Raw genomic sequence first — 22504 nt, 5'->3', positions numbered from 1 at the left:
GCTTTAAAGCCAGTTTCACCATCATGCATGATTTCCTTAATGTGTTCCCTTCTCCATTTTCACCACAAGAAAATCTAGAGTAGTCAGCTACATGTTTGGTTCCATGGTGTAATGGTTAGCACTCTGGACTCTGAATCCAGCGATCTGAGTTCAAATCTCAGTGGAACCTGTAAGTTTCATCTTTAGCATTATAATTTCTACTATGTTCAACTTTTAGAATGAAACTTGAAACTTGATTTGAATGGTGCAAGAATCCATGGAATCCTATAAAATTGACTTCAGGAAACAAAATTCTTATCTTGTATGTTACACCAAGCAACTATATTCTATGACTTGTGTAAATGTTCCCATGATTTTTAATTCGGGTGGGAAAATCTGATGATGATTTCAAATCAAAATGGCTTTAGGAAACGCCAGCTTATTTTCCTGAATTTTCTTTTCTCTTGTTTTTTCCAAAATTATCTATAATGTTTTATTGAGGAATTTTTTGGCAATTTAAAAACAATTGTTTAGTCCATCAGTTGAGTATGTTCTTGTGGCTTTTTTGTAGGTGACAAAAGGAACTAGAAGTCACTAAGAGACTTTAAAGTGTCTTTCTAAGCTTCTAGTTGACTTGAATTTTATTACGGAAGGTATTCGAAGCAAAAAAATCAAATGGAAATTGACATAGTCACTTTACCGTTTTGGAAACTTTATGCAGTTAAAAGATGCTCAAAACGACTGAAAATACGAAGACTAATTTTATTTTATGTTTACATAGAAATGAATATTTTTCTTCTTTTGAGCTTTTTTGGTGTATTCTTTAGTAAGTTTTCAGAGCCAACTCACACTAAATCTGCCTTTTAAACTGTTGAAAGGCTTGAGCGGTACAAGGTTTCAAGTTAAGATGACTTCACATCAGATTTTTACATTTTAGTGAGGCCTGAAATTTTGAAGGTATCTCAGAAGTTGTGGCTGAGTTGTTAAAGCGATGGACTTGAAATCCATTGGGATCTCCCTGCGCATTCAATCATTGCCAACTATGTCAATTTCCAAGTAGGTTTTTTGATGATTATCTGAGTAGATCAATGCACACCTTCCTTAGTTTATCCCCCAAAAAGTTGTTTCATATCTCTGGACTGGATTTGGAGAACCAACCTGCGGACATCTAAAGATCTTATTTTGATTAACTGGCCTGGCCCATCATCACATGTGAATCACACTGCTAATCAAAAGATGCGACCTCGTGCGATCAGGTAAGAGGTGCTTCTCCATCTCTCATCTAGTTGCCACAAATGTCAGGTATGGTTGATAGATTGGAACATGTGCTTTGCTTTGCACCGATTCTACTTATATTATCTCTCGGGTGGAATCTTTTACCACACAGTGAAAAATCTTTAGCAACTTCTGGATGAGCAGCTTTCTAGCAGTTTAAGTTTTGCAATTATTTTCCTCTCCTTTTTCCTGGTAACAGAGCTGGCACAGTTTTCATAAACAATTTTAAAACTGTCCTGATTGTGATACTGTGGAATTCTAGGCACACTTGTAGATTAAAAGTGGAGGAGATATTAATTTATGATGGTGTATTAAATGTAGATTTGTACTGCAGCTTTAAAGCCAGTTTCACCATCATGCATGATTTCCTTAATGTGTTCCCTTCTCCATTTTCACCACAAGAAAATCTAGAGTAGTAAGCTACATGTGTGGTTCCATGGTGTAATGGTTTGCACTCTGAATCCAGCGATCTGAGTTCAAATCTCAGTGGAACCTGTAAGTTTCATCTTTAGCATTATAATTTCTACTATGTTCAACTTTTAGAATGAAACTTGAAAACTTGAAACTTGATTTGAATGGTGCAAGAATCCATGGAATCCTATAAAATTGACTTCAGGAAACAAAATTCTTATCTTGTATGTTACACCAAGCAACTATATTCTATGACTTGTGGAAATGTTCCCATGATTTTTAATTCGGGTGGGAAAATCTGATGATGATTTCAAATCAAAATGGCTTTAGGAAACGCCAGCTTATTTTCCTGAATTTTCTTTTCTCTTGTTTTTTCCAAAATTATCTATAATGTTTTATTGAGGAATTTTTTGGCAATTTAAAAACAATTGTTTAGTCCATCAGTTGAGTATGTTCTTGTGGCTTTTTTGTAGGTGACAAAAGGAACTAGAAGTCACTAAGAGACTTTAAAGTGTCTTTCTAAGCTTCTAGTTGACTTGAATTTTATTATGGAAGGTATTCGAAGCAAAAAAATCAAATGGAAATTGACATAGTCACTTTACCATTTTGGAAACTTTATGCAGTTAAAAGATGCTCAAAACGACTGAAAATACGAAGACTAATTTTATTTTATGTTTACATAGAAATGAATATTTTTCTTCTTTTGAGCTTTTTTGGTGTATTCTTTAGTAAGTTTTCAGAGCCAACTCACACTAAATCTGCCTTTTAAACTGTTGAAAGGCTTGAGCGGTACAAGGTTTCAAGTTAAGATGACTTCACATCAGATTTTTACATTTTAGTGAGGCCTGAAATTTTGAAGGTATCTCAGAAGTTGTGGCTGAGTTGTTAAAGCGATGGACTTGAAATCCATTGGGATCTCCCTGCGCATTCAATCATTGCCAACTATGTCAATTTCCAAGTAGGTTTTTTGATGATTATCTGAGTAGATCAATGCACACCTTCCTTAGTTTATCCCCCAAAAAGTTGTTTCATATCTCTGGACTGGATTTGGAGAACCAACCTGTGGGCATCTAAAGATCTTATTTTGATTAACTGGCCTGGCCCATCATCACATGTGAATCACACTGCTAATCAAAAGATGAGACCTCATGCGATCAGGTAAGAGGTGCTTCTCCATCTCTCATCTAGTTGCCACAAATGTCAGGCATGGTTGATAGATTGGAACATGTGCTTTGCTTTGCACCGATTCTACTTATATTATCTCTCGGGTGGAATCTTTTACCACACAGTGAAAAATCTTTAGCAACTTCTGGATGAGCAGCTTTCTAGCAGTTTAAGTTTTGCAATTATTTTCCTCTCCTTTTTCCTGGTAACAGAGCTGGCACAGTTTTCATAAACAATTTTAAAACTGTCCTGATTGTGATACTGTGGAATTCTAGGCACACTTGTAGATTAAAAGTGGAGGAGATATTAATTTATGATGGTGTATTAAATGTAGATTTGTACTGCAGCTTTAAAGCCAGTTTCACCATCATGCATGATTTCCTTAATGTGTTCCCTTCTCCATTTTCACCACAAGAAAATCTAGAGTAGTCAGCGACATGTGTGGTTCCATGGTGTAATCGTTAGCACTCTGGACTCTGAATCCAGTGATCTGAGTTCAAATCTCAGTGGAACCTGTAAGTTTCATCTTTAGCATTATAATTTCTACTATGTTCAACTTTTAGAATGAAACTTTGAAACTTGATTTGAATGGTGCAAGAATCCATGGAATCCTATAAAATTGACTTAAGGAAACAAAATTCTTATCTTGTATGTTACACCAAGCAACTATATTCTATGACTTGTGTAAATGTTCCCATGATTTTTAATTCGGGTGGGAAAATCTGATGATGATTTCAAATCAAAATGGCTTTAGGAAACGCCAGCTTATTTTCCTGAATTTTCTTTTCTCTTGTTTTTTCCAAAATTATCTATAATGTTTTATTGAGGAATTTTTTGGCAATTTAAAAACAATTGTTTAGTCCATCAGTTGAGTATGTTCTTGTGGCTTTTTTGTAGGTGACAAAAGGAACTAGAAGTCACTAAGAGACTTTAAAGTGTCTTTCTAAGCTTCTAGTTGACTTGAATTTTATTACGGAAGGTATTCGAAGCAAAAAAATCAAATGGAAATTGACATAGTCACTTTACCGTTTTGGAAACTTTATGCAGTTAAAAGATGCTCAAAACGACTGAAAATACGAAGACTAATTTTATTTTATGTTTACATAGAAATGAATATTTTTCTTCTTTTGAGCTTTTTTGGTGTATTCTTTAGTAAGTTTTCAGAGCCAACTCACACTAAATCTGCCTTTTAAACTGTTGAAAGGCTTGAGCGGTACAAGGTTTCAAGTTAAGATGACTTCAAATCAGATTTTTACATTTTAGTGAAGCCTGAAATTTTGAAGGTATCTCAGAAGTTGTGGCTGAGTTGTTAAAGCGATGGACTTGAAATCCATTGGGATCTCCCTGCGCATTCAATCATTGCCAACAATGTCAATTTCCAAGTAGGTTTTTTGATGATTATCTGAGTAGATCAATGCACACCTTCCTTAGTTTACCCCCAAAAAGTTGTTTCATATCTCTGGACTGGATTTGGAGAACCAACCTGCGGGCATCTAAAGATCTTGTTTTGATTAACTGGCCTGGCCCATCATCACATGTGAATCACACTGCTAATCAAAAGATGAGACCTCATGCGATCAGGTAAGAGGTGCTTCTCCATCTCTCATCTAGTTGCCACAAATGTCAGGCATGGTTGATAGATTGGAACATGTGCTTTGCTTTGCACCGATTCTACTTATATTATCTCTCGGGTGGAATCTTTTACCACACAGTGAAAAATCTTTAGCAACTTCTGGATGAGCAGCTTTCTAGCAGTTTAAGTTTTGCAATTATTTTCCTCTCCTTTTTTCCTGGTAACAGAGCTGGCACAGTTTTCATAAACAATTTTAAAACTGTCCTGATTGTGATACTGTGGAATTCTAGGCACACTTGTAGATTAAAAGTGGAGGAGATATTAATTTATGATGGTGTATTAAATGTAGATTTGTACTGCAGCTTTAAAGCCAGTTTCACCATCATGCATGATTTCCTTAATGTGTTCCCTTCTCCATTTTCACCACAAGAAAATCTAGAGTAGTCAGCAACATGTGTGGTTCCATGGTGTAATTGTTAGCACTCTGGACTCTGAATCCAGCGATCTGAGTTCAAATCTCAGTGGAACCAGTAAGTTTCATCTTTAGCATTATAATTTCTACTATGTTTAACTTTTAGAATGAAACTTGAAACTTGAAAACTTGAAACTTGATTTGAATGGTGCAAGAATCCATGGAATCCTATAACATTGACTTCAGGAAACAAAATTCTTATCTTGTATGTTACACCAAGCAACTATATACTATGACTTGTGTAAATGTTCCCATGATTTTTAATTCGGGTGGGAAAATCTGATGATGATTTCAAATCAAAATGGCTTTAGGAAACGCCAGCTTATTTTCCTGAATTTTCTTTTCTCTTGTTTTTTCCAAAATTATCTATAATGTTTTATTGAGGATTTTTTTGGCAATTTAAAAACAATTGTTTAGTCCATCAGTTGAGTATGTTCTTGTGGCTTTTTTGTAGGTGACAAAAGGAACTAGAAGTCACTAAGAGACTTTAAAGTGTCTTTCTAAGCTTCTAGTTGACTTGAATTTTATTACGGAAGGTATTCGAAGCAAAAAAATCAAATGGAAATTGACATAGTCACTTTACCGTTTTGGAAACTTTATGCAGTTAAAAGATGCTCAAAACGACTGAAAATACGAAGACTAATTTTATTTTATGTTTACATAGAAATGAATATTTTTCTTCTTTTGAGCTTTTTTGGTGTATTCTTTAGTAAGTTTTCAGAGCCAACTCACACTAAATCTGCCTTTTAAACTGTTGAAAGGCTTGAGCGGTACAAGGTTTCAAGTTAAGATGACTTCACATCAGATTTTTAAATTTTAGTGAGGCCTGAAATTTTGAAGGTATCTCAGAAGTTGTGGCTGAGTTGTTAAAGCGATGGACTTGAAATCCATTGGGATCTCCCTGCGCATTCAATCATTGCCAACTATGTCAATTTCCAAGTAGGTTTTTTGATGATTATCTGAGTAGATCAATGCACACCTTCCTTAGTTTATCCCCCAAAAAGTTGTTTCATATCTCTGGACTGGATTTGGAGAACCAACCTGCGGGCATCTAAAGATCTTGTTTTGATTAACTGGCCTGGCCCATCATCACATGTGAATCACACTGCTAATCAAAAGATGCGACCTCGTGCGATCAGGTAAGAGGTGCTTCTCCATCTCTCATCTAGTTGCCACAAATGTCAGGTATGGTTGATAGATTGGAACATGTGCTTTGCTTTGCACCGATTCTACTTATATTATCTCTCGGGTGGAATCTTTTACCACACAGTGAAAAATCTTTAGCAACTTCTGGATGAGCAGCTTTCTAGCAGTTTAAGTTTTGCAATTATTTTCCTCTCCTTTTTCCTGGTAACAGAGCTGGCACAGTTTTCATAAACAATTTTAAAACTGTCCTGATTGTGATACTGTGGAATTCTAGGCACACTTGTAGATTAAAAGTGGAGGAGATATTAATTTATGATGGTGTATTAAATGTAGATTTGTACTGCAGCTTTAAAGCCAGTTTCACCATCATGCATGATTTCCTTAATGTGTTTCCCTTCTCCATTTTCACCACAAGAAAATCTAGAGTAGGCAGCAACATTTGTGGTTCCATGGTGTAATGGTTAGCACTCTGGACTCTGAATCCAGCGATCTGAGTTCAAATCTCAGTGGACCCTGTAAGTTTCATCTTTAGCATTATAATTTCTACTATGTTCAACTTTTAGAATGAAACTTGAAAACTTGAAACTTGATTTGAATGGTGCAAGAATCCATGGAATCCTATAAAATTGACTTCAGGAAACAAAATTCTTATCTTGTATGTTACACCAAACAACTATTTTCTATGACTTGTGGAAATGTTCCCATGATTTTTAATTCGGGTGGGAAAATCTGATGATGATTTCAAATCAAAATGGCTTTAGGAAACGCCAGCTTATTTTCCTGAATTTTCTTTTCTCTTGTTTTTTCCAAAATTATCTATAATGTTTTATTGAGGAATTTTTTGGCAATTTAAAAACAATTGTTTAGTCCATCAGTTGACTATGTTCTTGTGGCTTTTTTGTAGGTGACAAAAGGAACTAGAAGTCACTAAGAGACTTTAAAGTGTCTTTCTAAGCTTCTAGTTGACTTGAATTTTATTACGGAAGGTATTCGAAGCAAAAAAATCAAATGGAAATTGACATAGTCACTTTACCGTTTTGGAAACTTTATGCAGTTAAAAGATGCTCAAAACGACTGAAAATACGAAGACTAATTTTATTTTATGTTTACATAGAAATGAATATTTTTCTTCTTTTGAGCTTTTTTGGTGTATTCTTTAGTAAGTTTTCAGAGCCAACTCACACTAAATCTGCCTTTTAAACTGTTGAAAGGCTTGAGCGGTACAAGGTTTCAAGTTAAGATGACTTCACATCAGATTTTTAAATTTTAGTGAGGCCTGAAATTTTGAAGGTATCTCAGAAGTTGTGGCTGAGTTGTTAAAGCGATGGACTTGAAATCCATTGGGATCTTCCTGCGCATTCAATCATTGCCAACTATGTCAATTTCCAAGTAGGTTTTTTGATGATTATCTGAGTAGATCAATGCACACCTTCCTTAGTTTATCCCCCAAAAAGTTGTTTCATATCTCTGGACTGGATTTGGAGAACCAACCTGCGGGCATCTAAAGATCTTATTTTGATTAACTGGCCTGGCCCATCATCACATGTGAATCACACTGCTAATCAAAAGATGAGACCTCGTGCGATCAGGTAAGAGGTGCTTCTCCATCTCTCATCTAGTTGCCACAAATGTCAGGTATGGTTGATAGAATGGAACATGTGCTTTGCTTTGCACCGATTCTACTTATATTATCTCTCGGGTGGAATCTTTTACCACACAGTGAAAAATCTTTAGCAACTTCTGGATGAGCAGCTTTCTAGCAGTTTAAGTTTTGCAATTATTTTCCTCTCCTTTTTTCCTGGTAACAGAGCTGGCACAGTTTTCATAAACAATTTTAAAACTGTCCTGATTGTGATACTGTGGAATTCTAGGCACACTTGTAGATTAAAAGTGGAGGAGATATTAATTTATGATGGTGTATTAAATGTAGATTTGTACTGCAGCTTTAAAGCCAGTTTCACCATCATGCATGATTTCCTTAATGTGTTCCCTTCTCCATTTTCACCACAAGAAAATCTAGAGTAGTCAGCTACATGTGTGGTTCCATGGTGTAATGGTTTGCACTCTGGACTCTGAATCCAGCGATCTGAGTTCAAATCTCAGTGGAACCTGTAAGGTTCATCTTTAGCATTATAATTTCTACTATGTTCAACTTTTAGAATGAAACTTGAAAACTTGAAACTTGATTTGAATGGTGCAAGAATCCATGGAATCCTATAAAATTGACTTCAGGAAACAAAATTCTTATCTTGTATGTTACACCAAGCAACTATATTCTATGACTTGTGTAAATGTTCCCATGATTTTTAATTCGGGTGGGAAAATCTGATGATGATTTCAAATCAAAATGGCTTTAGGAAACGCCAGCTTATTTTCTTGAATTTTCTTTTCTCTTGTTTTTTCCAAAATTATCTATAATGTTTTATTGAGGAATTTTTTGGCAATTTAAAAACAATTGTTTAGTCCATCAGTTGAGTATGTTCTTGTGGCTTTTTTGTAGGTGACAAAAGGAACTAGAAGTCACTAAGAGACTTTAAAGTGTCTTTCTAAGCTTCTAGTTGACTTGAATTTTATTACGGAAGGTATTCGAAGCAAAAAAATCAAATGGAAATTGACATAGTCACTTTACCGTTTTGGAAACTTTATGCAGTTAAAAGATGCTCAAAACGACTGAAAATACGAAGACTAATTTTATTTTATGTTTACATAGAAATGAATATTTTTCTTCTTTTGAGCTTTTTTGGTGTATTCTTTAGTAAGTTTTCAGAGCCAACTCACACTAAATCTGCCTTTTAAACTGTTGAAAGGCTTGAGCGGTACAAGGTTTCAAGTTAAGATGACTTCACATCAGATTTTTAAATTTTAGTGAGGCCTGAAATTTTGAAGGTATCTCAGAAGTTGTGGCTGAGTTGTTAAAGCGATGGACTTGAAATCCATTGGGATCTCCCTGCGCATTCAATCATTGCCAACTATGTCAATTTCCAAGTAGGTTTTTTGATGATTATCTGAGTAGATCAATGCACACCTTCCTTAGTTTATCCCCCAAAAAGTTGTTTCATATCTCTGGACTGGATTTGGAGAACCAACCTGCGGGCATCTAAAGATCTTATTTTGATTAACTGGCCTGGCCCATCATCACATGTGAATCACACTGCTAATCAAAAGATGAGACCTCGTGCGATCAGGTAAGAGGTGCTTCTCCATCTCTCATCTAGTTGCCACAAATGTCAGGTATGGTTGATAGAATGGAACATGTGCTTTGCTTTGCACCGATTCTACTTATATTATCTCTCGGGTGGAATCTTTTACCACACAGTGAAAAATCTTTAGCAACTTCTGGATGAGCAGCTTTCTAGCAGTTTAAGTTTTGCAATTATTTTCCTCTCCTTTTTTCCTGGTAACAGAGCTGGCACAGTTTTCATAAACAATTTTAAAACTGTCCTGATTGTGATACTGTGGAATTCTAGGCACACTTGTAGATTAAAAGTGGAGGAGATATTAATTTATGATGGTGTATTAAATGTAGATTTGTACTGCAGCTTTAAAGCCAGTTTCACCATCATGCATGATTTCCTTAATGTGTTCCCTTCTCCATTTTCACCACAAGAAAATCTTGAGTAGTCAGCTACATGTGTGGTTCCATGGTGTAATGGTTAGCACTCTGGACTCTGAATCCAGCGAGCTGAGTTTATAATTTCTACTATGTTCAACTTTTAGAATGAAACTTGAAAACTTGAAACTTGATTTGAATGGTGCAAGAATCCATGGAATCCTATAAAATTGACTTCAGGAAACAAAATTCTTATCTTGTATGTTACACCAAGCAACTATATTCTATGACTTGTGTAAATGTTCCCATGATTTTTAATTCAGGTGGGAAAATCTGATGATGATTTCAAATCAAAATGGCTTTAGGAAACGCCAGCTTATTTTCTTGAATTTTCTTTTCTCTTGTTTTTTCCAAAATTATCTATAATGTTTTATTGAGGAATTTTTTGGCAATTTAAAAACAATTGTTTAGTCCATCAGTTGAGTATGTTCTTGTGCCTTTTTTGTAGGTGACAAAAGGAACTAGAAGTCACTAAGAGACTTTAAAGTGTCTTTCTAAGCTTCTAGTTGACTTGAATTTTATTACGGAAGGTATTCAAAGCAAAAAAATCAAATGGAAATTGACATAGTCACTTTACCGTTTTGGAAACTTTATGCAGTTAAAAGATGCTCAAAACGACTGAAAATACGAAGACTAATTTTATTTTATGTTTACATAGAAATGAATATTTTTCTTCTTTTGAGCTTTTTTGGTGTATTCTTTAGTAAGTTTTCAGAGCCAACTCACACTAAATCTGCCTTTTAAACTGTTGAAAGGCTTGAGCGGTACAAGGTTTCAAGTTAAGATGACTTCACATCAGATTTTTAAATTTTAGTGAGGCCTGAAATTTTGAAGGTATCTCAGAAGTTGTGGCTGAGTTGTTAAAGCGATGGACTTGAAATCCATTGGGATCTCCCTGCGCATTCAATCATTGCCAACTATGTCAATTTCCAAGTAGGTTTTTTGATGATTATCTGAGTAGATCAATGCACACCTTCCTTAGTTTATCCCCCAAAAAGTTGTTTCATATCTCTGGACTGGATTTGGAGAACCAACCTGCGGGCATCTAAAGATCTTATTTTGATTAACTGGCCTGGCCCATCATCACATGTGAATCACACTGCTAATCAAAAGATGAGACCTCGTGCGATCAGGTAAGAGGTGCTTCTCCATCTCTCATCTAGTTGCCACAAATGTCAGGTATGGTTGATAGAATGGAACATGTGCTTTGCTTTGCACCGATTCTACTTATATTATCTCTCGGGTGGAATCTTTTACCACACAGTGAAAAATCTTTAGCAACTTCTGGATGAGCAGCTTTCTAGCAGTTTAAGTTTTGCAATTATTTTCCTCTCTTTTTTCCTGGTTTCAGAGCTGGTACAGTTTTCATAAACAATTTTAAAACTGTCCTGATTGTGATACTGTGGAATTCTAGGCACACTTGTAGATTAAAAGTGGAGGAGATATTAATTTATGATGGTGTATTAAATGTAGATTTGTACTGCAGCTTTAAAGCCAGTTTCACCATCATGCATGATTTCCTTAATGTGTTCTCTTCTCCATTTTCACCACAAGAAAATCTAGAGTAGTCAGCTACATGTGTGGTTCCATGGTGTAATCGTTAGCACTCTGGACTCTGAATCCAGTGATCTGAGTTCAAATCTCAGTGGAACCTGTAAGTTTCATCTTTAGCATTATAATTTCTACTATGTTCAACGTTTAGAATGAAACTTGATTTGAATGGTGCAAGAATCCATGGAATCCCATAAAATTGACTTCAGGAAACAAAATTCTTATCTTGTATGTTACACCAAGCAACTATATTCTATGACTTGTGTAAATGTTCCCATGATTTTTAATTCGGGTGGGAAAATCTGATGATGATTTCAAATCAAAATGGCTTTAGGAAACGCCAGCTTATTTTCCTGAATTTTCTTTTCTCTTGTTTTTTCCAAAATTATCTATAATGTTTTATTGAGGAATTTTTTGGCAATTTAAAAACAATTGTTTAGTCCATCAGTTGAGTATGTTCTTGTGGCTTTTTTGTAGGTGACAAAAGGAACTAGAAGTCACTAAGAGACTTTAAAGTGTCTTTCTAAGCTTCTAGTTGACTTGAATTTTATTACGGAAGGTATTCGAAGCAAAAAAATCAAATGGAAATTGACATAGTCACTTTACCGTTTTGGAAACTTTATGCAGTTAAAAGATGCTCAAAACGACTGAAAATACGAAAACTAATTTTATTTTATGTTTACATAGAAATGAATATTTTTCTTCTTTTGAGCTTTTTTGGTGTATTCTTTAGTAAGTTTTCAGAGCCAACTCACACTAAATCTGCCTTTTAAACTGTTGAAAGGCTTGAGCGGTACAAGGTTTCAAGTTAAGATGATTTCACATCAGATTTTTAAATTTTAGTGAGGCCTGAAATTTTGAAGGTATCTCAGAAGTTGTGGCTGAGTTGTTAAAGCGATGGACTTGAAATCCATTGGGATCTCCCTGCGCATTCAATCATTGCCAACTATGTCAATTTCCAAGTAGGTTTTTTGATGATTATCTGAGTAGATCAATGCACACCTTCCTTAGTTTATCCCCCAAAAAGTTGTTTCATATCTCTGGACTGGATTTGGAGAACCAACCTGCGGGCATCTAAAGATCTTATTTTGATTAACTGGCCTGGCCCATCATCACATGTGAATCACACTGCTAATCAAAAGATGAGACCTCGTACGATCAGGTAAGAGGTGCTTCTCCATCTCTCATCTAGTTGCCACAAATGTCAGGTATGGTTGATAGATTGGAACATGTGCTTTGCTAAGAAACAGATTCTACTTATATTATCTCTCGGGTGGAATCTTTTACCACACAGTGAAAAATCTTTAGCAACTTCTGGATGAGCAGCTTTCTAGCAGTTTAAGTTTTGCAATTATTTTCCTCTCCTTTTTTCCTGGTAACAGAGCTGGCACAGTTTTCATAAACAATTTTAAAACTGTCCTGATTGTGATACTGTGGAATTCTAGGCACACTTGTAGATTAAAAGTGGAGGAGATATTAATTTATGATGGTGTATTAAATGTAGATTTGTACTGCAGCTTTAAAGCCAGTTTCACCATCATGCATGATTTCCTTAATGTGTTCCCTTCTCCATTTTCACCACAAGAAAATCTAGAGTAGTCAGCTACATGTGTGGTTCCATGGTGTAATGGTTAGCACTCTGGACTCTGAATCCAGCGATCTGAGTTCAAATCTCAGTGGAACCTGTAAGGTTCATCTTTAGCATTATAATTTCTACTATGTTCAACTTTTAGAATGAAACTTGAAAACTTGAAACTTGATTTGAATGGTGCAAGAATCCATGGAATCCTATAAAATTGACTTCAGGAAACAAAATTCTTATCTTGTATGTTACACCAAGCAACTATATTCTATGACTTGTGTAAATGTTCCCATGATTTTTAATTCGGGTGGGAAAATCTGATGATTTCAAATCAAAATGGCTTTAGGAAACGCCAGCTTATTTTCCTGAATTTTCTTTTCTCTTGTTTTTTCCAAAATTATCTATAATGTTTTATTGAGGAATTTTTTGGCAATTTAAAAACAATTGTTTAGTCCATCAGTTGAGTATGTTCTTGTGGCTTTTTTGTAGGTGACAAAAGGAACTAGAAGTCACTAAGAGACTTTAAAGTGTCTTTCTAAGCTTCTAGTTGACTTGAATTTTATTACGGAAGGTATTCGAAGCAAAAAAATCAAATGGAAATTGACATAGTCACTTTACCGTTTTGGAAACTTTATGCAGTTAAAAGATGCTCAAAACGACTGAAAATACGAAAACTAATTTTATTTTATGTTTACATAGAAATGAATATTTTTCTTCTTTTGAGCTTTTTTGGTGTATTCTTTAGTAAGTTTTCAGAGCCAACTCACACTAAATCTGCCTTTTAAACTGTTGAAAGGCTTGAGCGGTACAAGGTTTCAAGTTAAGATGATTTCACATCAGATTTTTAAATTTTAGTGAGGCCTGAAATTTTGAAGGTATCTCAGAAGTTGTGGCTGAGTTGTTAAAGCGATGGACTTGAAATCCATTGGGATCTCCCTGCGCATTCAATCATTGCCAACTATGTCAATTTCCAAGTAGGTTTTTTGATGATTATCTGAGTAGATCAATGCACACCTTCCTTAGTTTATCCCCCAAAAAGTTGTTTCATATCTCTGGACTGGATTTGGAGAACCAACCTGCGGGCATCTAAAGATCTTATTTTGATTAACTGGCCTGGCCCATCATCACATGTGAATCACACTGCTAATCAAAAGATGAGACCTCGTACGATCAGGTAAGAGGTGCTTCTCCATCTCTCATCTAGTTGCCACAAATGTCAGGTATGGTTGATAGATTGGAACATGTGCTTTGCTAAGAAACAGATTCTACTTATATTATCTCTCGGGTGGAATCTTTTACCACACAGTGAAAAATCTTTAGCAACTTCTGGATGAGCAGCTTTCTAGCAGTTTAAGTTTTGCAATTATTTTCCTCTCCTTTTTTCCTGGTAACAGAGCTGGCACAGTTTTCATAAACAATTTTAAAACTGTCCTGATTGTGATACTGTGGAATTCTAGGCACACTTGTAGATTAAAAGTGGAGGAGATATTAATTTATGATGGTGTATTAAATGTAGATTTGTACTGCAGCTTTAAAGCCAGTTTCACCATCATGCATGATTTCCTTAATGTGTTCCCTTCTCCATTTTCACCACAAGAAAATCTAGAGTAGTCAGCTACATGTGTGGTTCCATGGTGTAATGGTTAGCACTCTGGACTCTGAATCCAGCGATCTGAGTTCAAATCTCAGTGGAACCTGTAAGGTTCATCTTTAGCATTATAATTTCTACTATGTTCAACTTTTAGAATGAAACTTGAAAACTTGAAACTTGATTTGAATGGTGCAAGAATCCATGGAATCCTATAAAATTGACTTCAGGAAACAAAATTCTTATCTTGTATGTTACACCAAGCAACTATATTCTATGACTTGTGTAAATGTTCCCATGATTTTTAATTCGGGTGGGAAAATCTGATGATTTCAAATCAAAATGGCTTTAGGAAACGCCAGCTTATTTTCCTGAATTTTCTTTTCTCTTGTTTTTTCCAAAATTATCTATAATGTTTTATTGAGGAATTTTTTGGCAATTTAAAAACAATTGTTTAGTCCATCAGTTGAGTATGTTCTTGTGGCTTTTTTGTAGGTGACAAAAGGAACTAGAAGTCACTAAGAGACTTTAAAGTGTCTTTCTAAGCTTCTAGTTGACTTGAATTTTATTACGGAAGGTATTCGAAGCAAAAAAATCAAATGGAAATTGACATAGTCACTTTACCGTTTTGGAAACTTTATGCAGTTAAAAGATGCTCAAAACGACTGAAAATACGAAGACTAATTTTATTTTATGTTTACATAGAAATGAATATTTTTCTTCTTTTGAGCTTTTTTGGTGTATTCTTTAGTAAGTTTTCAGAGCCAACTCACACTAAATCTGCCTTTTAAACTGTTGAAAGGCTTGAGCGGTACAAGGTTTCAAGTTAAGATGACTTCAAATCAGATTTTTACATTTTAGTGAAGCCTGAAATTTTGAAGGTATCTCAGAAGTTGTGGCTGAGTTGTTAAAGCGATGGACTTGAAATCCATTGGGATCTCCCTGCGCATTCAATCATTGCCAACAATGTCAATTTCCAAGTAGGTTTTTTGATGATTATCTGAGTAGATCAATGCACACCTTCCTTAGTTTACCCCCAAAAAGTTGTTTCATATCTCTGGACTGGATTTGGAGAACCAACCTGCGGGCATCTAAAGATCTTGTTTTGATTAACTGGCCTGGCCCATCATCACATGTGAATCACACTGCTAATCAAAAGATGAGACCTCATGCGATCAGGTAAGAGGTGCTTCTCCATCTCTCATCTAGTTGCCACAAATGTCAGGCATGGTTGATAGATTGGAACATGTGCTTTGCTTTGCACCGATTCTACTTATATTATCTCTCGGGTGGAATCTTTTACCACACAGTGAAAAATCTTTAGCAACTTCTGGATGAGCAGCTTTCTAGCAGTTTAAGTTTTGCAATTATTTTCCTCTCCTTTTTTCCTGGTAACAGAGCTGGCACAGTTTTCATAAACAATTTTAAAACTGTCCTGATTGTGATACTGTGGAATTCTAGGCACACTTGTAGATTAAAAGTGGAGGAGATATTAATTTATGATGGTGTATTAAATGTAGATTTGTACTGCAGCTTTAAAGCCAGTTTCACCATCATGCATGATTTCCTTAATGTGTTCCCTTCTCCATTTTCACCACAAGAAAATCTAGAGTAGTCAGCTACATGTGTGGTTCCATGGTGTAATTGTTAGCACTCTGGACTCTGAATCCAGCGATCTGAGTTCAAATCTCAGTGGAACCAGTAAGTTTCATCTTTAGCATTATAATTTCTACTATGTTTAACTTTTAGAATGAAACTTGAAAACTTGAAACTTGATTTGAATGGTGCAAGAATCCATGGAATCCTATAACATTGACTTCAGGAAACAAAATTCTTATCTTGTATGTTACACCAAGCAACTATATACTATGACTTGTGTAAATGTTCCCATGATTTTTAATTCGGGTGGGAAAATCTGATGATGATTTCAAATCAAAATGGCTTTAGGAAACGCCAGCTTATTTTCCTGAATTTTCTTTTCTCTTGTTTTTTCCAAAATTATCTATAATGTTTTATTGAGGAATTTTTTGGCAATTTAAAAACAATTGTTTAGTCCATCAGTTGAGTATGTTCTTGTGGCTTTTTTGTAGGTGACAAAAGGAACTAGAAGTCACTAAGAGACTTTAAAGTGTCTTTCTAAGCTTCTAGTTGACTTGAATTTTATTACGGAAGGTATTCGAAGCAAAAAAATCAAATGGAAATTGACATAGTCACTTTACCGTTTTGGAAACTTTATGCAGTTAAAAGATGCTCAAAACGACTGAAAATACGAAGACTAATTTTATTTTATGTTTACATAGAAATGAATATTTTTCTTCTTTTGAGCTTTTTTGGTGTATTCTTTAGTAAGTTTTCAGAGCCAACTCACACTAAATCTGCCTTTTAAACTGTTGAAAGGCTTGAGCGGTACAAGGTTTCAAGTTAAGATGACTTCAAATCAGATTTTTACATTTTAGTGAAGCCTGAAATTTTGAAGGTATCTCAGAAGTTGTGGCTGAGTTGTTAAAGCGATGGACTTGAAATCCATTGGGATCTCCCTGCGCATTCAATCATTGCCAACAATGTCAATTTCCAAGTAGGTTTTTTGATGATTATCTGAGTAGATCAATGCACACCTTCCTTAGTTTACCCCCAAAAAGTTGTTTCATATCTCTGGACTGGATTTGGAGAACCAACCTGCGGGCATCTAAAGATCTTGTTTTGATTAACTGGCCTGGCCCATCATCACATGTGAATCACAATGCTAATCAAAAGATGAGACCTCATGCGATCAGGTAAGAGGTGCTTCTCCATCTCTCATCTAGTTGCCACAAATGTCAGGCATGGTTGATAGATTGGAACATGTGCTTTGCTTTGCACCGATTCTACTTATATTATCTCTCGGGTGGAATCTTTTACCACACAGTGAAAAATCTTTAGCAACTTCTGGATGAGCAGCTTTCTAGCAGTTTAAGTTTTGCAATTATTTTCCTCTCCTTTTTTCCTGGTAACAGAGCTGGCACAGTTTTCATAAACAATTTTAAAACTGTCCTGATTGTGATACTGTGGAATTCTAGGCACACTTGTAGATTAAAAGTGGAGGAGATATTAATTTATGATGGTGTATTAAATGTAGATTTGTACTGCAGCTTTAAAGCCAGTTTCACCATCATGCATGATTTCCTTAATGTGTTCCCTTCTCCATTTTCACCACAAGAAAATCTAGAGTAGTCAGCTACATGTGTGGTTCCATGGTGTAATTGTTAGCACTCTGGACTCTGAATCCAGCGATCTGAGTTCAAATCTCAGTGGAACCAGTAAGTTTCATCTTTAGCATTATAATTTCTACTATGTTTAACTTTTAGAATGAAACTTGAAAACTTGAAACTTGATTTGAATGGTGCAAGAATCCATGGAATCCTATAACATTGACTTCAGGAAACAAAATTCTTATCTTGTATGTTACACCAAGCAACTATATACTATGACTTGTGTAAATGTTCCCATGATTTTTAATTCGGGTGGGAAAATCTGATGATGATTTCAAATCAAAATGGCTTTAGGAAACGCCAGCTTATTTTCCTGAATTTTCTTTTCTCTTGTTTTTTCCAAAATTATCTATAATGTTTTATTGAGGAATTTTTTGGCAATTTAAAAACAATTGTTTAGTCCATCAGTTGAGTATGTTCTTGTGGCTTTTTTGTAGGTGACAAAAGGAACTAGAAGTCACTAAGAGACTTTAAAGTGTCTTTCTAAGCTTCTAGTTGACTTGAATTTTATTACGGAAGGTATTCGAAGCAAAAAAATCAAATGGAAATTGACATAGTCACTTTACCGTTTTGGAAACTTTATGCAGTTAAAAGATGCTCAAAACGACTGAAAATACGAAGACTAATTTTATTTTATGTTTACATAGAAATGAATATTTTTCTTCTTTTGAGCTTTTTTGGTGTATTCTTTAGTAAGTTTTCAGAGCCAACTCACACTAAATCTGCCTTTTAAACTGTTGAAAGGCTTGAGCGGTACAAGGTTTCAAGTTAAGATGACTTCACATCAGATTTTTAAATTTTAGTGAGGCCTGAAATTTTGAAGGTATCTCAGAAGTTGTGGCTGAGTTGTTAAAGCGATGGACTTGAAATCCATTGGGATCTCCCTGCGCATTCAATCATTGCCAACTATGTCAATTTCCAAGTAGGTTTTTTGATGATTATCTGAGTAGATCAATGCACACCTTCCTTAGTTTATCCCCCAAAAAGTTGTTTCATATCTCTGGACTGGATTTGGAGAACCAACCTGCGGGCATCTAAAGATCTTGTTTTGATTAACTGGCCTGGCCCATCATCACATGTGAATCACACTGCTAATCAAAAGATGCGACCTCGTGCGATCAGGTAAGAGGTGCTTCTCCATCTCTCATCTAGTTGCCACAAATGTCAGGTATGGTTGATAGATTGGAACATGTGCTTTGCTTTGCACCGATTCTACTTATATTATCTCTCGGGTGGAATCTTTTACCACACAGTGAAAAATCTTTAGCAACTTCTGGATGAGCAGCTTTCTAGCAGTTTAAGTTTTGCAATTATTTTCTTCTCCTTTTTCCTGGTAACAGACCTGGCACAGTTTTCATAAACAATTTTAAAACTGTCCTGATTGTGATACTGTGGAATTCTAGGCACACTTGTAGATTAAAAGTGGAGGAGATATTAATTTATGATGGTGTATTAAATGTAGATTTGTACTGCAGCTTTAAAGCCAGTTTCACCATCATGCATGATTTCCTTAATGTGTTTCCCTTCTCCATTTTCACCACAAGAAAATCTAGAGTAGTTAGCTACATATGTGGTTCCATGGTGTAATGGTTAGCACTCTGGACTCTGAATCCAGCGATCTGAGTTCAAATCTCAGTGGAACCTGTAAGTTTTATCTTTAGCATTATAATTTCTACTATGTTCAACTTTTAGAATGAAACTTTGAAACTTGATTTGAATGGTGCAAGAATCCATGGAATCCTATAAAATTGACTTCAGGAAACAAAATTCTTATCTTGTATGTTACACCATGCAACTATATTCTATGACTTGTGTAAATGTTCCCATGATTTTTAATTCGGGTGGGAAAATCTGATGATGATTTCAAATCAAAATGGCTTTAGGAAACGCCAGCTTATTTTCCTGAATTTTCTTTTCTCTTGTTTTTTCCAAAATTATCTATAATGTTTTATTGAGGAATTTTTTGGCAATTTAAAAACAATTGTTTAGTCCATCAGTTGAGTATGTTCTTGTGGCTTTTTTGTAGGTGACAAAAGGAACTAGAAGTCACTAAGAGACTTTAAAGTGTCTTTCTAAGCTTCTAGTTGACTTGAATTTTATTACGGAAGGTATTCGAAGCAAAAAAATCAAATGGAAATTGACATAGTCACTTTACCGTTTTGGAAACTTTATGCAGTTAAAAGATGCTCAAAACGACTGAAAATACGAAGACTAATTTTATTTTATGTTTACATAGAAATGAATATTTTTCTTCTTTTGAGCTTTTTTGGTGTATTCTTTAGTAAGTTTTCAGAGCCAACTCACACTAAATCTGCCTTTTAAACTGTTGAAAGGCTTGAGCGGTACAAGGTTTCAAGTTAAGATGACTTCACATCAGATTTTTAAATTTTAGTGAGGCCTGAAATTTTGAAGGTATCTCAGAAGTTGTGGCTGAGTTGTTAAAGCGATGGACTTGAAATCCATTGGGATCTCCCTGCGCATTCAATCATTGCCAACTATGTCAATTTCCAAGTAGGTTTTTTGATGATTATCTGAGTAGATCAATGCACACCTTCCTTAGTTTATCCCCCAAAAAGTTGTTTCATATCTCTGGACTGGATTTGGAGAACCAACCTGCGGGCATCTAAAGATCTTGTTTTGATTAACTGGCCTGGCCCATCATCACATGTGAATCACACTGCTAATCAAAAGATGCGACCTCGTGCGATCAGGTAAGAGGTGCTTCTCCATCTCTCATCTAGTTGCCACAAATGTCAGGTATGGTTGATAGATTGGAACATGTGCTTTGCTTTGCACCGATTCTACTTATATTATCTCTCGGGTGGAATCTTTTACCACACAGTGAAAAATCTTTAGCAACTTCTGGATGAGCAGCTTTCTAGCAGTTTAAGTTTTGCAATTATTTTCCTCTCCTTTTTCCTGGTAACAGAGCTGGCACAGTTTTCATAAACAATTTTAAAACTGTCCTGATTGTGATACTGTGGAATTCTAGGCACACTTGTAGATTAAAAGTGGAGGAGATATTAATTTATGATGGTGTATTAAATGTAGATTTGTACTGCAGCTTTAAAGCCAGTTTCACCATCATGCATGATTTCCTTAATGTGTTTCCCTTCTCCATTTTCACCACAAGAAAATCTAGAGTAGTCAGCTACATGTGTGGTTCCATGGTGTAATGGTTAGCACTCTAGACTCTGAATCCAGCGATCTGAGTTCAAATCTCAGTGGACCCTGTAAGTTTCATCTTTAGCATTATAATTTCTACTATGTTCAACTTTTAGAATGAAACTTGAAACTTTGAAACTTGATTTGAATGGTGCAAGAATCCATGGAATCCTATAAAATTGACTTCAGGAAACAAAATTCTTATCTTGTATGTTACACCATGCAACTATATTCTATGACTTGTGTAAATGTTCCCATGATTTTTAATTCGGGTGGGAAAATCTGATGATGATTTCAAATCAAAATGGCTTTAGGAAACGCCAGCTTATTTTCCTGAATTTTCTTTTCTCTTGTTTTTTCCAAAATTATCTATAATGTTTTATTGAGGAATTTTTTGGCAATTTAAAAACAATTGTTTAGTCCATCAGTTGAGTATGTTCTTGTGGCTTTTTTGTAGGTGACAAAAGGAACTAGAAGTCACTAAGAGACTTTAAAGTGTCTTTCTAAGCTTCTAGTTGACTTGAATTTTATTACGGAAGGTATTCGAAGCAAAAAAATCAAATGGAAATTGACATAGTCACTTTACCGTTTTGGAAACTTTATGCAGTTAAAAGATGCTCAAAACGACTGAAAATACGAAGACTAATTTTATTTTATGTTTACATAGAAATGAATATTTTTCTTCTTTTGAGCTTTTTTGGTGTATTCTTTAGTAAGTTTTCAGAGCCAACTCACACTAAATCTGCCTTTTAAACTGTTGAAAGGCTTGAGCGGTACAAGGTTTCAAGTTAAGATGACTTCACATCAGATTTTTAAATTTTAGTGAGGCCTGAAATTTTTAAGGTATCTCAGAAGTTGTGGCTGAGTTGTTAAAGCGATGGACTTGAAATCCATTGGGATCTCCCTGCGCATTCAATCATTGCCAACTATGTCAATTTCCAAGTAGGTTTTTTGATGATTATCTGAGTAGATCAATGCACACCTTCCTTAGTTTATCCCCCAAAAAGTTGTTTCATATCTCTGGACTGGATTTGGAGAACCAACCTGTGGGCATCTAAAGATCTTGTTTTGATTAACTGGCCTGGCCCATCATCACATGTGAATCACACTGCTAATCAAAAGATGCGACCTCATGCGATCAGGTAAGAGCTGCTTCTCCATCTCTCATCTAGTTGCCACAAATGTCAGGTATAGTTGATAGATTGGAACATGTGCTTTGCTTTGCACCGATTCTACTTATATTATCTCTCAGGTGGAATCTTTTACCACACAGTGAAAAATCTTTAGCAACTTCTGGATGAGCAGCTTTCTAGCAGTTTAAGTTTTGCAATTATTTTCCTCTCCTTTTTTCCTGGTAACAGAGCTGGCACAGTTTTCATAAACAATTTTAAAACTGTCCTGATTGTGATACTGTGGAATTCTAGGCACACTTGTAGATTAAAAGTGGAGGAGATATTAATTTATGATGGTGTATTAAATGTAGATTTGTACTGCAGCTTTAAAGCCAGTTTCACCATCATGCATGATTTCCTTAATGTGTTCCCTTCTCCATTTTCACCACAAGAAAATCTAGAGTAGTCAGCTACATGTGTGGGTCCATGGTGTAATGGTTAGCACTCTTGACTCTGAGTTCAAATCTCAGTGGAACCTGTAAGTTTCATCTTTAGCATTATAATTTCTACTATGTTCAACTTTTAGAATGAAACTTGAAACTAAAAAAATTGAAACTTGATTTGAATG

General features: G+C 35.3%; 11 non-coding genes across 11 annotated transcripts; all 11 read left to right on the top strand.

The window, feature by feature from the left end:
- Nucleotides 1–97: 97 nt before the first annotated feature.
- On the top strand, nt 98–169 carry TRNAQ-CUG (transfer RNA glutamine (anticodon CUG)). Its single transcript has one exon. It is a non-coding gene; the product is annotated as a tRNA-Gln (tRNA).
- A 3103-nt stretch (nt 170–3272) lies between these two features.
- Nucleotides 3273–3344, top strand: TRNAQ-CUG (transfer RNA glutamine (anticodon CUG)). The gene has a single exon. It is a non-coding gene; the product is annotated as a tRNA-Gln (tRNA).
- A 1516-nt stretch (nt 3345–4860) lies between these two features.
- TRNAQ-CUG (transfer RNA glutamine (anticodon CUG)) lies at nt 4861–4932 on the top strand. Its single transcript has one exon. It is a non-coding gene; the product is annotated as a tRNA-Gln (tRNA).
- A 1531-nt stretch (nt 4933–6463) lies between these two features.
- Nucleotides 6464–6535, top strand: TRNAQ-CUG (transfer RNA glutamine (anticodon CUG)). The gene has a single exon. It is a non-coding gene; the product is annotated as a tRNA-Gln (tRNA).
- A 1524-nt stretch (nt 6536–8059) lies between these two features.
- TRNAQ-CUG (transfer RNA glutamine (anticodon CUG)) lies at nt 8060–8131 on the top strand. Its single transcript has one exon. It is a non-coding gene; the product is annotated as a tRNA-Gln (tRNA).
- Nucleotides 8132–11212: 3081 nt separating this feature from the next.
- On the top strand, nt 11213–11284 carry TRNAQ-CUG (transfer RNA glutamine (anticodon CUG)). Its single transcript has one exon. It is a non-coding gene; the product is annotated as a tRNA-Gln (tRNA).
- A 1510-nt stretch (nt 11285–12794) lies between these two features.
- On the top strand, nt 12795–12866 carry TRNAQ-CUG (transfer RNA glutamine (anticodon CUG)). The gene has a single exon. It is a non-coding gene; the product is annotated as a tRNA-Gln (tRNA).
- Nucleotides 12867–14388: 1522 nt separating this feature from the next.
- Nucleotides 14389–14460, top strand: TRNAQ-CUG (transfer RNA glutamine (anticodon CUG)). Its single transcript has one exon. It is a non-coding gene; the product is annotated as a tRNA-Gln (tRNA).
- A 1520-nt stretch (nt 14461–15980) lies between these two features.
- TRNAQ-CUG (transfer RNA glutamine (anticodon CUG)) lies at nt 15981–16052 on the top strand. Its single transcript has one exon. It is a non-coding gene; the product is annotated as a tRNA-Gln (tRNA).
- A 1523-nt stretch (nt 16053–17575) lies between these two features.
- TRNAQ-CUG (transfer RNA glutamine (anticodon CUG)) lies at nt 17576–17647 on the top strand. The gene has a single exon. It is a non-coding gene; the product is annotated as a tRNA-Gln (tRNA).
- Nucleotides 17648–19171: 1524 nt separating this feature from the next.
- Nucleotides 19172–19243, top strand: TRNAQ-CUG (transfer RNA glutamine (anticodon CUG)). Its single transcript has one exon. It is a non-coding gene; the product is annotated as a tRNA-Gln (tRNA).
- The last annotated feature ends 3261 nt before the right edge of the window (nt 19244–22504 follow it).

The sequence above is a fragment of the Dendrobates tinctorius genome, unplaced genomic scaffold (assembly GCF_039654945.1).
Source record: "Dendrobates tinctorius isolate UK_male_01 unplaced genomic scaffold, ASM3965494v1 ptg000047l, whole genome shotgun sequence".
Classification (NCBI taxonomy): Eukaryota; Metazoa; Chordata; class Amphibia; order Anura; family Dendrobatidae; genus Dendrobates; species Dendrobates tinctorius.
The sequence above is the reverse complement of the archived record's forward strand: the minus strand, read 5'-3'. Positions and strand labels throughout refer to the sequence as shown.